The 17,334-nt window shown below is 35.4% G+C and overlaps 1 protein-coding gene across 6 annotated transcripts in view; it reads left to right on the plus strand.

Annotated features, from left to right (window-relative positions):
* The first annotated feature begins 2,229 nt into the window (after positions 1-2,229).
* LOC149785093 (uncharacterized) overlaps positions 2,230-17,334 on the plus strand; it is a 121,913-nt gene continuing 106,808 nt past the window's right edge. For 2 of the 6 annotated variants that reach the window (XM_089978845.1, XM_089978839.1), the window contains exon 1: positions 2,230-2,500. The gene's annotated coding sequence lies outside the window, so the exon portion shown is untranslated. Of the gene's footprint in view, positions 2,505-6,232; positions 6,344-17,334 lie in introns of those variants that run through there. The other 4 variants (XM_089978841.1, XM_089978843.1, XM_089978840.1 and 1 more) reach the window with 4 other exon arrangements.

The raw sequence follows: 17,334 nt of genomic DNA on the forward strand, positions 1-17,334 counted from the left end.
AAGAAACAAAGAAGAGGAGGAGAGAAGATATAAAGAAGAAGAAGAAGAAAGAAGATACAAAATGGAGGAGAGAAGAAACAAAGAAGAGGAGGAGGAGGAAAAGGAGAGAAGAAAAAATTTCAGAATCCCAGAAACCGAAAATTGGGATTCTGAAGCCACATATCCTGCCTCTGCTCTCTCCCCCAAAAAGGTAAAAAGTAACTGGGGGACAAGTTGTGTATGCGGCGCCAGGCCTGGAAGGTGCCACCATTAACCAGGTGTTCATGAAGTTCCAAAAAAAACAGCCCTTTTCAGGGCTACCCAATACTCTAGAAAAGAAATAACTATCGATTTGCCAATGTGTGTATGTAGAGTAGTGTGAATATAAACACTAACTCTTTTTTTTAATTGTGTGAGGGTATGTGTTTGTGTGTTTGTGTTTGTAAGAGCTCAGGTATGTTTGTGTGAATAGTAGATTATGGGTTAATTTATTGTTTCTTAGCGTATGTGGAGAGTATAGTTTGGGTTTGATTATATGAAATGAGAAAAGTGGGGGATGTTTTCCTTCACGTCCGCGCGTTGTTCGGTCATGATCTAGGTAAGATCAATTTTACGTTTTTAGGGGATGTTTTCCATCACGTCCGCGCTTTAACTATATATCTAACAGTTTAGCCATTAGAACCCATTCCAAGGAATAAAGACAAAGAAAATGGTGGTAGCAACAGCGTTACTGAATCATTTGATAGGCATTTATTATTGGATAGTAGATGTTACGTTTGTCATGGAGAAGATAGAGAAAGAATTCAAATTAGAAAAGTGTCTCGACTATTTTAATAATTTGAAGGAAGCAAAGGAGATAATAACAGGAATGATGGAAGAAGAGGAAAAGAGACTGAGAGGATTGATTGACCCGCCTTATGTAAGAGTTGGAAGTTTAAAGGAAGCACTTGAAAATGTCATCGAAGTCAGGTGCTTCTTAGAAAAGATATTGAATTGGACGGAGTGGCGATATGTAAAATGGGGGTTGGACCAGCTGACAAAAATGGAAGAAGTAATGAGGAATGTGCTGACCGAAGAGGTCAAGAAGATCAAAGAAAAGTGGTCAAAGGAAAGAAAAGAAGAAGAAAATAGAAAAAAAGGATGAACTAGAAAAACTGAACACAAACTGGATGAAAATCCAAGAGAAGTTCCGGGCCATGGGCCACCCGGACTGGCTGCCGGAAACAGAAAAGAAGAAGAAAGGAATGATGGACAAAATAAGAGGATGGTGGAAAAAGTTAAGAAGTTAAAAGAAGAAGAAGAAGAAAAAAACCCAAAGGCCCTTTTCAGGGCCAGCCATATTTCTCGAAAAGAGATAGCCTTTCCATTGCCTACCCCTTTTTTAAAAAAATTTTAAAAAAAAATCCCATGTTCAATTTCCCTTGACGCTATAAAGTCCCACCCTGTTTAAATTCCTTTGACGCTAAACCGTCCCACGATTTTTCTCCATGTTAATTTCCCTTGACGCTAATCTGACCCACGATTTTTCTCCATGTTAAATTTCCCTTGACGCTAATCTGTCCCAGGGGTCTCTGTAATGCTAATTCCCATTGACGCTAATCTATCCCCATTTACTACTGGTGTGTGTTGGATTGTAATTCAAGCAAAAATGTTAATATTACCATTCCCGTTTGTCCGCATACACGTTCGACTCTTTGTTCCCATATACTTGTCCCCATAATACCTTCCCAATGTTAAATTTATGGTCTATTTGAATACAGGATTTCCGTTTCTTCTTCAAGGTCCCCCCCCCCCCAATTTAAACATACTGGCTACAATTCCCGTACGATGCCCAATAACCACAGTTAACTACTAAGGTCGTCCATTAATAACAAAATTAATTTTTAAGAGATGTTAATTTCTTTATACAATTTTGATGATTTCGGTAAATTTAGAAAATAAGTAGTAAATGTTAATTTAATGTTATAACAATTAGAGGTCACGATATAAGTACAGGTTCTGTTCGAGAATCAATAATTATGTGGCTTGAATTCATGATAATATTAGCTTTCTTAAACAAGAACAATTTATAAGTTCGCATAAAGATACGTTTTTGTTCAAGTTGACTTACCTGCACACTCAAATTAACGAGAATGTATGTTCAAAAGGATTTTTTTCTTTGGTATTATCTTTTCTTTAGTATTTCCATCCCGAAGCTGTTGTTCGCGTTTAGAAAATTAAGATGAAACGTCATTTCCGGCCATCATCCGGGTATTTATTCGAGCAACATGGTGGTGGAATGAAATTCTACAATGGAATTGAGCTTGTTAGAAATGATATTTTACATTTACGAACAGTGATCCATCACTTCAGCGCTTTGTGCATGTAATCAATCGTTCAACTCTTCTCCTGTCCCTCTCTCGCCTGTCGTAAGGACGCGCATGTCTCAAGGTGGGAAACATAATAAGGCTGCAAACCCTCGCCGGGCACTGACCCGTTCTTGAATTTGAAGCCGACTTCCAAACCTTATTTGTAGGTTCTTGTGAGTACGTTCTGAATGCTACAGAAGTTACTTTTGTCTTAAATAAACGTATTCATCATCAAAATTTAGGATGAAAGTTTCTGTATGGGGATCAATCCACGTTGAAAAGTCATCGTGGAAGGATTATTCAATTATTGTCCATTTCATTAGTTTGAAAATGCGTCTGATAAAACTACCTGATGACCTCATTTATACATACAACGCACTAATGAAATTATTAATAGTTCTTCAAATTACAAACCCATCCACGCAGCAGGTCCGTTATTTAAAGCTATCTCTCCTTGCACATTATAAAGGCACAGTATTAGTACTAGCTATGCTCAAAGTATTTTGAAGAATTTATTTTCAGCTGGTAATATTAACGTTTTGGGATTTATCGTGGTCTCATTGTTACATATTTATTTTTATTTCCATGTAAACCCAAAGATATGCCAGAAGCTGTCAAGAAATGCAAATCTATAAATAATCTTTCCTCCAAACTTTCCAACTTTTGGAGATCAACAGTTTTCTCTTCAAGCAGAGTTGGCAAAAATTTAAAATGTGGAAACATTTTTAATAAAACCTTAAACTTAAAATTTTTAAGGGTATTCATACATATTTACATGTAAATAAAAAGACATTTAAAAATTGTTTTCAAATTATTTTCCATGTACGGTAATTTGGGGTAAATTGTTGTCTGTCATTGCCTCTTCCACCTTGAATGACAGTTTTATGCACTTGATTGAAAATTCAATTTCATGTAAAGCATGACATTTAAAATTGTCAAAAGTATGTTATAAAAGATTTAAAATTTAGTTCTTTTTTATAAATATATGTGTGTGGATTGCGTATTTGGCCAGTAAAGAGGATTAAATGTAATTTGAAGATTTTTTCATTCTTTTTTACTTATCTTGAAATATGCTCAAAAATTATAATGAGGCCAGATTTGCAAGATTTAAGGAGGGGCCCTGAGTGGCCGAGTGGGCTAAAGTGCTCTCCGTTATGGATCACTGCCATCACACCTCTGTCTGCTTGGGTTCAATTCTAGGATTCGGACAATGCTGGTATGTGAGAAAGCTTGCCATGTAGCTTCTTGTGGATCAGTGGTTCTTCCTGGGTTCTTCCTCCACCATTAATACTGGCCGCCATGCATAGCCTATCTTGTGCTGAAAAATGGCGTTAAATCCCACAACAACAACGACAAGATTTAAGGTATCTGCTTTGCATAAATACCCATAGTTCCATGCCAAACATTATCACATGGTAACAGGGTATGGCGTTAAAAAAAAAGACCTGTTTTGATCTCCGGATATGATATTAATTTTCAAAAGCATATTAGGTTAAAAAAATGTCTTTTTTAGTTTGCCAACTGTCTCCATTTTTTTGTTTCCGACCCAAGCACTTTTCCTCCCCATGGTTGAAAAGAAAAAACAAAATAATGTTGAAAAAATATTCCTGAAATTGAATTGTTCATCTAATTGAACTGGTTTTGTCCAGTACTTGAATCACTTGGTGCCTTCTACAGAGATGATCACAGAGTGTGCGATCACGTAATTGTGCAAAATTTGTTTGAATTTGTGCACTTGGAATGTGATGATGCCTGAGAACTCATGCAAATTAGTTTCAAGCCATGCATATAAAAATGTACTCTGTACAGTATGGGGGCCCCGAGTGGCCGAGTGGTCTAAAGCACTCTCCGTTACGGATCACTGCCATCTCACCTCTGTCTGTGTGGGTTCGAGTCTAGGATTCGGCCAATGTGGGTATGTGAGAAAGCTTGCCAGTAGCTTCTCGTGGGTCGGTGGTTCTTCCCGGGGTTTTCCAGGGTTCTTCCTCCACCATTAATACTGGCCGCCATACATAGCCTATCATGTGCTGAAAAATGGCGTTAAACCCCACAACAACAACTCTGTACAGTATAGAATTTTATTCAGCTATTCACCCTTAGAGTGCTTATTGCAACACAAGTCAAGCCGGTAGAAATATTGTAGCAGTTATTGTGGTGTGTATTTTTTCATAACTATTTATACATTTGGTTTCTTCAGCTTGACATTGATGGTTGTTTAACTAAATTTGATTGGCACATTGAGTCCCATAATGAGCATTCTGTGATAGTTCGAACCCTGCATCAAGGAAGTTTTATAAATGCATGTTTTTAATATGGGCTATCTAGAAGACCCAAAATGGCAAGTGTGGTTTATCTTCAGATGAGTTCGTATGGCAAATACTGGCTGATCATAGTGATGATGGCAATTTATTTTTAAAGTTAGGAAGTATATTAAAAAAGTATAAAGTAAGATCATTGGAGCTGGGAAAGGGTTAATGGAGATACCAATGACTTTGAACCCTAAAAGGGCATTAAATATGAGCCCAATGTACATACTGCATGGGCAGAAACAGACAGCATAATGGTCAACTCCTCATTTTGGAGGTATTTCAAAATTAAATGTAGAAAAGGCTGTTTGTCAGATTAAAATACAGACAACTTAAAAGTAGATTGCACTTTTTGTTTCTTTTCTCTAAACAGTTTTACCCTGCAGGATCATGTACTACAAAACCATATAGCCCTAGCAAAAAGGTTACGATAAATCTCATAAATAAGAATCTAAATATAAAATTAAGAAGTAAAGCTATTTACTTGATAAAAATACTTCTGTTTGAACAAGTAGACTTTGGCATTAATGGAATTAAAGCGATTTTACAGTATTATGGAAATGTAAATCTTGCATAATAGTCAGTAGGATGCATTAATCATAATGAACAGTGTTCACACTTATTCCAGCTATTTAAGCTGGCTATGTATATGTCACTTCAAGCAGCTGTCTGAATGGGGGTTCTCAGTGCAGAACACTATTCATACATAGATAATGGACAGAATAAGCTCAGAAACAGTAAGCAGATTTATGCTTATATGACTACAGGCAACATCTTTTAAAGATTTTGAATTCAGTACTGGTCTTACAGAGTGGAGCAGGAAGAAAGTAAGATGGTTATTAAAAAGTTATGTAAATATTGAACTAGGGCAGATTCTTCCTCCCCCTCTTTTTTTTGTTCTACTCCTGGTAAAATCCCCCTTTATGATATTGTAATATCAGTGCAGTAGGAAACATCTTTTTTTTTGCCTTACGGTTATCCCCACCTTGCTTGAGCATAGCTTCTATAAGAGAATGGCACAGTTACATAAACATTTAACATTTACAGTGTAATACATACTTGTACAATTACAGGATTTGTGATCTGCTGTGGATCTGGGCAAAAGGCCATGCATTTTTGTATTTCAGGATGTGCCACATACTACAAAAGGACATTGATATTGAAATGCATCAATAACAAATACAAATTTCCTATTACTTGTCAGAGGCATCTACCATTTAGGCTTGACCTAAAAAAAATAAAATGATACTGCAAAAACTTTTAAACTATAATACAACTACAATACAGTACAGCTAGCAAATTTTTGTTTCTCCACTCATTGTGTTGGTGGTGGTGATACAGTAAAATGCCCTCCACCATCTACCAACACTTGCTGAAGGAGTTGTTGCTGCGTCTCGCAGAGAATAGCTGTGCCTACCAAACTTAATGTTTTTTATATTGTATGATTAACATAAGCATGATATTTTTCTGACTGATCCCAGCAAATTATGTTGTCAAGTTCAGAGAGGGAGAGAGAGCATGGTGGGATACTAAATTAACTGCAAAGTTACCCTTATAAATTATGGATATATTTTTTTTATATTCTTCCAGATCAAAGTTTATCTAACATGGACGTTGTCAGCTAAATGTAAAATGAAAATGCAGTGTATCTATCGTTAAATTCTTTTGTGAGAGAGAGGTAGACACTATGCTCACGACTGCTGAAGACAGGTAAATATCCATACTCATATTTGAGAAAAAATATGTAGCTGTTATTTAAAGAAATTGTATTGTTCTCTTTCTAAGCATGTCTAAAGCAGATGCATCAACATTGAACACCCATTGTTTGTGAAGATGTCCTTAGCTACATGTAAAAAATATTTACACGTATCTTTTTTAAAACATAAACTGTAGGCTCAGTTCTTAAAATGGAGAGAGAATAGGTTGCTGAAAAATGCTCGCAGGACACAGATTTAAATGAAATAGTTAAGTATTTTAAATTAATCTTGATTGGGAAAAGAAGTAAAATTAAACTGCAAGAGTAACAAGGTGACAAAAAAATAGCAAATGAAAAACTTAAAGGTGAGAGAATGGGAGGGCTGAAGGATCAGGTGCATGTTGTCACAACATTATGAAAATATAATGTCAGAATCTCATTATCAGCTAAAAGGGGATTGAATATGACATTTAACAAATCTGCAGATTTCTTTGAGAGAGACCTATATGCATTAATGCACTCATTTTCACTAAAAACTGATATGGTGCATAAACAGTTAGGGATATTGGACCGGACATTTTTGTTTTCATTTGCAGAAAAAAAAAGTATAAATGTTTTGACATGCATTTAGTTTGGTTTGGGGATTTATTGACATTACATGAGAGATATTGATTAGGGACTTTGAGATCTGCTAGTCTCTAATGATGTAACAAAAGAAGAAAATTCAAGCTAGCAAATTGGAACAAAGGAGGCAGCTTGTTTTGTTGGAAAATAAAATCTGAAAATCTTTGATTGCAAATTAGCTATCACAGAGTGGGATTACCGTAATGGCAGTAGTCTTGGGACACCCTAATTTTATTTTCAAAACTAATCTTTTTTTATAACCTGTAACAATTGGCATACAAAATTCCAGCAGTTTTATTTGTTTTATACTGATCACCCAATGTATTTTATTGGTTGTTTTAAAAAAAAAGAACTTGATGGATTGTTATGGAATGTTATTATGAACTACTGTATGGAATTATAAATTAATATAATTTGTTTGAAAAATCTATTTGTTTGATTGTATTGTTTCCATATTTTGTCTATCTGGTTCAAATATGTAGAATTTCATCAGACAATGACAACCATTGAACCTGCATACTAAGAGTAACTTCCCCCTTGTTTGCTCTTTTTATGCATGATTGCATTAAAATTGTTGAAAGTCACTTGAAATTACGTTTTTACCTTGAAAATTTAAATACCTAACTCACTAAAATGGGGTACCAGTATAAAAACAGCAAAAATAACTTTTGGTTCATTGCTCACATTTATAGTGACCTTTTTTACATAATGGCATCATTGAATGTACATTAAAGATTTAAACTTGTGCATAATTATTTTGGAATCATGTGATAATACATCTGCTTTGAATTAAATAAGTACACGTTTACTCAGCTGCAGTAATTTTGCTGTTATTTGGTATAAAAGGTGAGAAAATGATTATTTGTTGTAGAACAAAGTTGTACCAACATTGCTTTCAGCCAAAATTTTGAAAAACTAAAATGGGTTGATGTTGATCTAGTCTATCTATATTCAGAATTTGAACCTAGATTATGATCATTTTTTAATGAATATATGACAGTTATGTGAATATGTGCCAAATATATTTATAAACATTCATTAAACATGTGTCTTTTCATGTAGATTACATCACCTGGTAGAATCGCTTATATCACTCAGAAAGATAACTCTTTAAGTGCATGAAACAAAGTAAATAAAACAGCAGGGGTTTTGTAGCTAAATAGTGATTTGGAAGAATGAGATTTGGTAAAAATAAAAAATTAATAAAAATCTGCATTTAATAATTGTAGGACTAAATGGGGATATAAGTAATGCTAAATATTGTATGCATTTAGTAAGTACTACACTGTAGTACAGGTCTCCAGGTAGACCCAAAATGGTCCGTGAATTATGAAGTCTTTATGTGATTTTATTTCCTGTTGGAGAAATCAGAAAATATGCATGTGCTAAATAATAACAACAAAAAAAAACAATCATAGCAATTTATAACAGTTTATTGGCATATCATCTCAGTCTTTCTTTTAGTGGTCTTCATGCATTAGCTTTTAAAATGTTAGTCTGTTATATTGACCAGTCCCAATTACAGTAGAGAAGCACAAAACATGCCTGCATAGTCACTGTGGTGATTTGTAGGTATTTATCCTTCCAGTGGGGTGATCATGTAAGTGAATCACTCCCCCACCATTACTTGTGGAGAAACAATAAATCACATGAGCTGTACTGTAAAATGGTTGTTTTTATTCTTGCCTTGTGGATAAATGCAGTTCATTAAAAAATTAAAACTACAGTAATACTAATTAGATTCTCATTTTGATTGGTCTATCTTAGATAACTTTAAAACAAAACTATTTCATAGTGCACAGAACTGGGATTTCATTTTCATTCTAGACACAAGTGCTTCAAGATGATGTTCATTCACAAAACAGAATGGTGCATTCTGATTTCATGTTAAATACTTCATTTAGGCCCATCTACACTTCTAATTTCATGTTAAATACTTCATTTAGGCCCATCTACACTTCTAATTTCATGTTAAATACTTCATTTAGCCCCATCTACACTTCTAATTTCATGTTAAATACTTCATTTAGGCCCATCTACACTTAAGCCTGCAAGACTATATGGAACATGCATAAAGAAAATAGCAGAAAAATGATTTCCCATTCTTCCTGAAAATACAAAATGAAAATATCAGCTTAAAAATTAAAACATTGAAAGCATAGAATGTGAATGTAATTGGGCTTGAACAGCCTATGAGGTGTAACGTAGTATCATCAGATGATTAGTGCATTTGTATTAAAAATGTTAATCATGGGAGTGAAATCCTGTCTTTTTGGTGAAATAATACTATTTTGTATCAAGAATTTGGAATTTTTTGCAATGAGTTTACCATTGAACATAGTTATTATACTGTTCATAGTAATTATAATGTTTGTTTAACCATCCCGCAATGCAAGTGACTTGGAACTTTTACTTGTCTTGCATAAATTCTACTCATCATGTAATTGTGGTTGGTTTTGAGAACTAAATATTTGAACTTCACCTACGTTATGTTTAGCAAATTCCGGACATTCATGCTTTTCTGATGCTTTTCTTGCTCTATATACATAATGTATTACCAACTTTATCATGAAATTACAATGATTTTTTTCTCTCCAAAATTCACCTTTTAAGATCACAATTGGGGATACATTTGAGTATGATATTGATGGATATTTACTGGATTCCACATTTTACTGTATTCAATCCAAATCAGCAAGCCATGACCTGGCCTACCATTAGATTTAAAGTTGGCAGATGAGATGCCAAAGTATGTGGAGGGTATGGGTTACCTCCCCCCAATGGGGATCAAGTTTTTTTGTTGAAGTAATGGTGTAAAGTAAAAGTAGCCTGTTAAATCACCCAGCTCCCGGCTGATAAGGAAAGCCCTGCATGCCTATTGAACATTTTTCTTATGTTTTGAAGAACTGGACCGCCTTTTCAGCAGTATTGTTTTATCTTTGTTTAAGTTTCTAGCTTTTTATATCTGTGCCTCACTGAAAACTTTGTTACAGCATGACACTTGCCTACTGTTCAGATCATTATTAGTGACATAGGCCTGAGCTATCAAGAGAGAAATAAGTATGATAATCACATTTTGAAACTTGTACATCTGATGCAATTACCCATCAGATATGGCTGCCATTACTAAAAATAGACTAAACTTCAAAGAATACCTTTTATAAAAAAAGTGCTTGTCAGAAATTGACCAGTAAGGGCTTTCGGATGTATACAGATGATGTTAATTCGTCGTCAAATGTGGCCATCTTTACTTAAGAAATAGAAAATCTTTAAAATGCCTTTTCAGGTTTGGACAAATGAATCACAAATATCTTTAATTATTAAACAAGAATGGCTGAAAAGGTTCTATCATAGTGTTAAGTTAGAAAATTGAAACTATCCAACATAAAGTGTCAGTTTGCTTAGTAAAGCAAGGGAAGTAACCTATGAGTTCTTTTGAGAATCATGGGTTTGGGGAACTTCACCTTCCAAAATAAAAATTAAAACTAGATTCATACATTTCAGTAAATCAAGTTATTTAAATTAGATCAGAAATGTTCCATAGCATTGAGATTGAATAATTTGTAACCTGAATCTTAAGAAAAATATTAAAAAAGTAACATTTCCAGTAGATGAAATAAATTAAGGTTAAGATTAGATTGGAAAACACTTAAGTATATACAAAATCCTGTAATGAACTTCATTGAATCCTTTGGAAATACATCATATTCTAAATACCTTAAAAATGGCATTAGCCAGTTAAGAATTTGAAATATATTTTGTTTTTAAGTAATTACTTTTACCTATATTTTATTGTATGATGTATATTTAATAACATTAATCACAAATTATTTTAATGTTGGTAATACTGCATATGTCACTACTACTTAGTTTACCATTCGGAAGTTTCCTCTGATGGACAAACCCATGGCTGTTCAAGATTCACCATCATTCTGGTCTAGAATTCTTAGAATATGTGCATTGACCCAGTCTGACGTTCATAAGTCCATGTGCAGTTCCGCATTCTCAGTTGAGATGGAAAAAATGCTCTCATGGCCCTTTACCTGATAGTGTCTGTTGCTGTGTAGGCATTTGATATACATGTTCCCAAGCTGCACAATAGTGTTCTATAAATAAACACCTGTTACTTATGTGACTCATGCATGTCAGCCTGTTAAATTGTGTTGTTAAGCAGTGTTGTACATGTGAAGTTCAGCATCATTTTAAACCTTTTTACCTTTTCGTACATGTCTGTCAGAATGCTTAAGAGTAAAATCTGATATTTATTTAAAATCATTTTTCACAAGAACTTTTTAATGTTTATATCTTGAGAGAACTTGTTCACAATTATCAGTCAAATGGTGTGACCAACCATAGCTGACACTTCTCATCCTTGAAATCTACTGGTTCGGGGACTTTGTCTGCATTGATGAATCATCTGAATTTGATATATTACCAAAAATTAGTTGTCTACATGATTTTTACTGATATTGGACTTTTTTAAGAATCATAATTGTAATCATCCAAACTCGAGAAAGCGATGAACAAAATCAGCAGCCTTCATTTTGGAGAGCAGAGAATCTGACCTAGTTATTTTAATTAGGTTACTACCATATCTTAAATAGTAACCACCTGATGTGATGTAATGGTCATTTACCTCAATGCCTGTAGTATCTAATGCGGGGTTTTACCCCAATGGTGGTTCTATGAAGACCAACTAAAAATGGCTGATGTTTACTGTAGGCATCTAAACAGGCTTCCATGTTGAGGGTGCATTTGCATTATTATGTGAATCGAGTAGAGGTATCCACTAGCGTTTCCATTAACTTCAGGTAGAGGTGTCCAAAAATATTCACATGAGGTTAATTTTTACAGAAAAAAATAGCTCTATGGTAGTTATACTGTATCAGGAACCTGATGTTTATATTTCTTTATTAGTGAAATATTATCCCTCACACCCTTTAATTATCAAAATGTTTTGATGGTCTGGTGAAACTTATTGCTGTATACATGATGAGCCCCCACTCTCCTTACTCTTTGTGGGTCCAGAAATTGATTATAGAAATGGTGTATGAATTTCAAATGGTTCGTCTACATTATCCATTCGTATTGTATGTTTTCACTTTGAGTGTTTACATGTTCTATGTACATATTCTATGGAGGGTGTTTGTATATGTTTGTTTCATTAATGTTACTTAATGCAGTGCTACTGGTGACCTTGTCACATTAAATAATTTATTGATGAACCTTTGGTTGAAACTTGTTTAAGAAACACGTAATTAATATCTGAGGTTTTTATTTAAGGATAACAATAAGGCAGATGCTATAGTTCTTTTGGTCATTCAAAAAATGTCTTGTTTCAGAAATTGCTTTTCAAATGTAACAAAGTGGGGTAAGTGGGCATTAAAACAAAAGGCTCATGATATTATGTCACATGTATTTCATGTATAAAATGTACATGAATGGATAGTTGTCCAATTTGTTGTTTGTGGTTTGACAATACTGTGAACCCTACTGAAAGCAGGTATACATTTAATAGGGGCAAGGAAGCTCATCTTTCTTTCTCTCCAACTGAACATACCACTGGTAACAGTCTCTGGTCATGATACTTATCATCCCACATTGAGAACTCCTGCCAAATCTAGGCATAGAGTTAGGGATTGGATTGGATTCCCCCATTTCTCTGCATTACCCAATTGCCCATTTATAGGGACGAACCTATATTTATGCTTGCTTTCAGGAAAAGAGATAGGACTGATGTACTCTGTTTCCCATGCTACCTTTCAACTCATTTGGGATGTGGAGTTCTTCTTTGAAAGGAGAGATCATCCATTACCGCCATGGAGGTCTTCTTTATGGCCCCTTGCAAATATGTGTGTTGTGGTGCACAGACCACCCCAGATTACTCAGGAGGGGGTCATTATGGAAGGACTCAGAGGATGGTAATTCCCCTTTCCATTAGAGGTCCGGGGGAACACGAAAAGTTTTTGTCTTTCAGAAAAGACTTTAATTAGGGACAGTTCAATCACTTCCTGTGAGGACTCGCATAACATCCATATCCCTACGTTCTGGCCTTCTGTGCAGAGGGGTTGTTCTGTGTCTAAAACTCCTCTGAGGTTTGGAAAAAGATGATGTAGATTCTCTGGAATCTGATGATTCACCCTCCCCTCCTAGGATCTCCAGACCTTTTCTGCCAAGTGTCTCACATGGTTGAGGAGGAATCAACTTGGTCCTTCAACAGAGCCTTGAATAAAGTCAACCACCTTCTCCTGATATATGCCGTAGTCTTGGGTTCTGGTGAAACAAAGATGATCTGTTCTCAGTGGCTTCCTTAAGTCTAATGAAGAAATATATTTTTCATTTGCCTTACAATAGTCTACAGCCATGTTGCTGTTGGCAGAGCTACTATAGTACTGCAGAGATGCCATATTAGAAGCTTCAGGTTTTTGCAAGGATATAGCAAAAGTCCAAATAGGTCTGCACCCAAAAATATATGATTTTATTTGGCAGTCTCAGTCCTGACAGTGTATCTTATGATTTGAAGGACTGTCGGCATAGGTGCCCTGCTTTGGTTACTGGCCAGTAAGCCAACACAGCCTGATAAAGGCATGGGACAGACCAGTTACCAAAGAGTTATATGCAGCCACAAAAAGTAGCCAACCATCATGTAAGCCCACTCCACAATAGTCATACTTGAGATGGAAAACTATGGAGAGTCAAGGGCTAAGTGAGTCTTCTGACTCATCCCCTTTTCCAAAATGTGGGAAACTGGTTGATTATAGATCTTTCCCAGTGAACATATTTGTGCAAGAAACTTTTAAGATAGAAAACTCTGTCAGACTCAAGAGTCTGGACAGATTCCATCAGTCTTCAGGATACATTTTTCCAGATCCCAATCTTTCCTCATCACAAGATATACTTGTTTTCTGATCAGAAAGCAGGTATTTTAATTCTAAACCATGCTGTTAGGTCTAGTCTCAGTACCCAGGGTGTTCACCAGAATGATGGGAGTAGTGGCTGTACCCTTGAGTTATCTAGGGATCTCTTTTATCAAGTACTTCAACCAGCAGCAACCAGTTCCTGTTAGGTCACATGAAGCACTGTTGGTCTGTAGTGAAATAGGATTTGTTCCCAACCTAGGAAAATTGATCTCATTCCTTCTCAGAACTTTTGTGTATATGGTAATAAATTCTTTACCTTTCTGATTCAGATTCATGTTCCCTCAGAAAGGATGAACAAAATTTTGAATTGTTGAGGACTTTACAGCCGAAGACCTTATTGTCCCTCTCTTCTGGGGACTTGGAAGTCCTAGGAAGACTTCATTTACTGTCTCTTCAGTTCTTTTGTTGGTGTCCTGGAAATCAAGGAAGGATTTGCTGTCAGATTAAATTTCTTGGGAATCTACTTTTCAGTACCACCACAGGGCTCGAATTTAGCACAAATTTCTTTGTAGCCAGAAGGACTAATATACTGAGAAATTTACTAGTCCTGCCAAATCTTTACTAGTCTTGTCCACTAAACAATGTCACACACATGAATTGAGAGTAACAATAATTTTTATTTCATAAATAGCATTATCATATGAAATGCAGAAGTACAGAAGTATAAATCCTGCTTCAAATCATCAATCAGTCGATTCACATTTCTTGTTTTTCAAGATAACCTGGATCCAATTCCAGAAAGGGATCCAGGTGTCCTTTCTCGTCCTCTACCTGCACTCGGGGTCCATATGGGGTTTGTTCTGGTCTCCTTAAAACATTGCAGTGCATTGGTTATCACCTTCAGGGTCCCTTCTGCCTTCTCTACAAAATCAATTGCCAGGAACGATTATTTAATCTCTCCTCCTTTGCGAATTCTAATATATACAATTTCCTCCTCCAGAATTGAAGTTTCAGTACAATCATCGCAAACTACTGAAAGAAACATTGTTTCATTCACACTTTTGACAAATTTCTGCATTTCACTTTCAACCATGTAGTGAGTAAATGTAACAACCTGTTTATCATTCCTGTAAGTCTCTCAAACATCAACTCCTTTCATCTCATCCAACTGACACATTCATACAAAATCAGTGATGGGTCTTCTGTTCTTTATGACAGCATGTGCATTTTAAACAAATTATTTGCAGTTTGATGAAAAAGGATTGTTAACTTAAAAACAAAGTTAGTGCTGCATATAAAAGTCCAAGAACTTACTGAGCCACATGCACTGGCAGAAAACTTTTATCTGGTAAACAGGTACCTGATAACTCTTTTTATTACCTGGGTTATCATCACTGGACGAGTGCCTTGGTACCCATTTACAGCTTGATTCGTTCTTCTTTACATCAGCCAGGTTTCCTTGAAAGAAGAGAGAATCAAGATGGACTCTCTTGTTCAATTTGGGCACTTGTGTTCTATTTAGTGGTTGCCAAAGAAAGAAGGAAGGGTAGGAAAAATATGTTTTTTGCTCTTAGGGGACCCTGCTCCTTACAATCAAGAGAGCTTATTGGTCTCTGAGAGACACATTCATGAGTATAAAAGCTCATGAAATAAGGTGATTGCTACTTTCTGGGTCTATTTCAGTTGTTCATCTTTAGAGGGTATTATGAGGGTTGCATTTTCACCTTTAATTTCAACCTTTTCCATTTAATTGCGGTCTGTAGCAAAGAAGAACAAAGGTAGTTTTTCTCAGGGTCACATTGTTACTGCACAATCAGTGACCCAGACTGCTCCTATATGACGTCATATGAGTGGTTGGTCTGCAAGGTGAGTCATTTTCACTCTTTACTCCATTATGGTCCTTTAGCCCCATCCCCCCCTTACTCGGCTAAACAAGAGTGACAGGTAATGTTTTGCGGATATTAAAATGTAGATTTTAGCTGGAGGGCATAGGTGGGATAGGTGGTGGGTAAAAGTAATTTTAATTCTGTAATACTTGCCTGTCGCTATTAAATGCCGTCGTCCCACTCGGCTGTGATGTCCTTTATTAGCCAAATTTGTAGAAAGAATGATATGCGCTGTTGTGCATGGGCCTATGAGTCAGACTGGGCTAATGCACATTCTAAGAAATATAGAATGGGGGGTGGGTGTGTGCATCTAGCACGGATGAAGGTTTTTCCTTTGCAGAATTGGTAAGCTAAACAACAGTGACCGGTTAGTATTACATAATTAAAATTAGTTGTATGCCCCACCCCACCCTTTTGTATCTTTAGCTTTTAATATTTAAAAAACTATAACTAAATATGGTTTTTCTTGAAACACTGAATTTAACTGCATTAATTATGAATATTTTTGTTTGTCCAGAAAATAATTTCGGATCCCCAGCAAATGAATAGCAGATTTTCATATTATTATGGCATGAGTGCGTTTTATTTCATTCTTAGGTAACATTATTGGACATCGTGCTTATTAAGATTGTTACTGTTTTTCCCAATGTTTCTAAGCACCTACTGGAGATTGACAAAAAAGCAATGATTCACTGTAGTCCAAGTTTCCTCTGACCCTTCCTACCCCATTTTTGATATTTGACATTTATGTTGGGGTTTTGGGTCAAAGTCCACTTCCTATCGAAAAGTTGGAATTTGCTGAGAACATTTGGTGTTGGCATAGGGTAGCTACTTACTAGCCGGCCAAGCAATCTTCCATCGAGATATACCTTCATGAAATCAATAGGAATATGATTTATTTTCTCAGAAACTGCAATTATAGCATTCGTTTATATCTTTAATCCGCTGACAGGAGATTAACTACAGTGTTGATGAAATTTGATCTGAACTCTCCATTTGCATTCTGAGTCACATGGCTACACAAATCTCACAATGTACTACATGTCAATGACATCATAGGTCCAGTAGTCACATGATATGAACAATAAAACATTTCGAAAGTTGTTGTACATAGAATTCGAAAATATTAATTAAAAGTCATGTAATGCTTGTACATAATTACAATGCACAGTTAATTCTAAACATATTTGTTCTGAGAACAATGACCAGAAACCTGTTTGTATCACAGCAAGGTGAAGAAAATCAGATTCATCAAGTACTAAGCATGTGTCAGCAATGTATTTTGTTGGTGTTATGTGACTACTGCATTGAACAGTGCTCTTTGCTTGATGAATCTGGTTTTTTCCAAGTTGTTGCAACATTTACAGATTTCTGGTTGTTGTTTTCAGAATATTTTTAGAAGTTTTTTATTTATTTTTCTATAATTATTATGTGACTTTCATTTACATGTTCGATTTGTTTTTCTGTAGCAACATTAGAAATGGTTTTTGTTGATATAATGTGACTTATAACTGATGGCTGCCTTCACATACTGTTTGCTGTTCATGGTTGGTTCAAATTTACATAAAGTTAAATCAGACTAATTATTTGAGCAATTGTATGGAGAGTGCATATATAACTATCACATTTCACATA

Source organism: Sinohyriopsis cumingii, chromosome 13 (assembly GCF_028554795.1).
Source record: "Sinohyriopsis cumingii isolate HCF-2022 chromosome 13, ASM2855479v2, whole genome shotgun sequence".
Lineage (NCBI taxonomy): Eukaryota > Metazoa > Mollusca > Bivalvia > Unionida > Unionidae > Sinohyriopsis > Sinohyriopsis cumingii.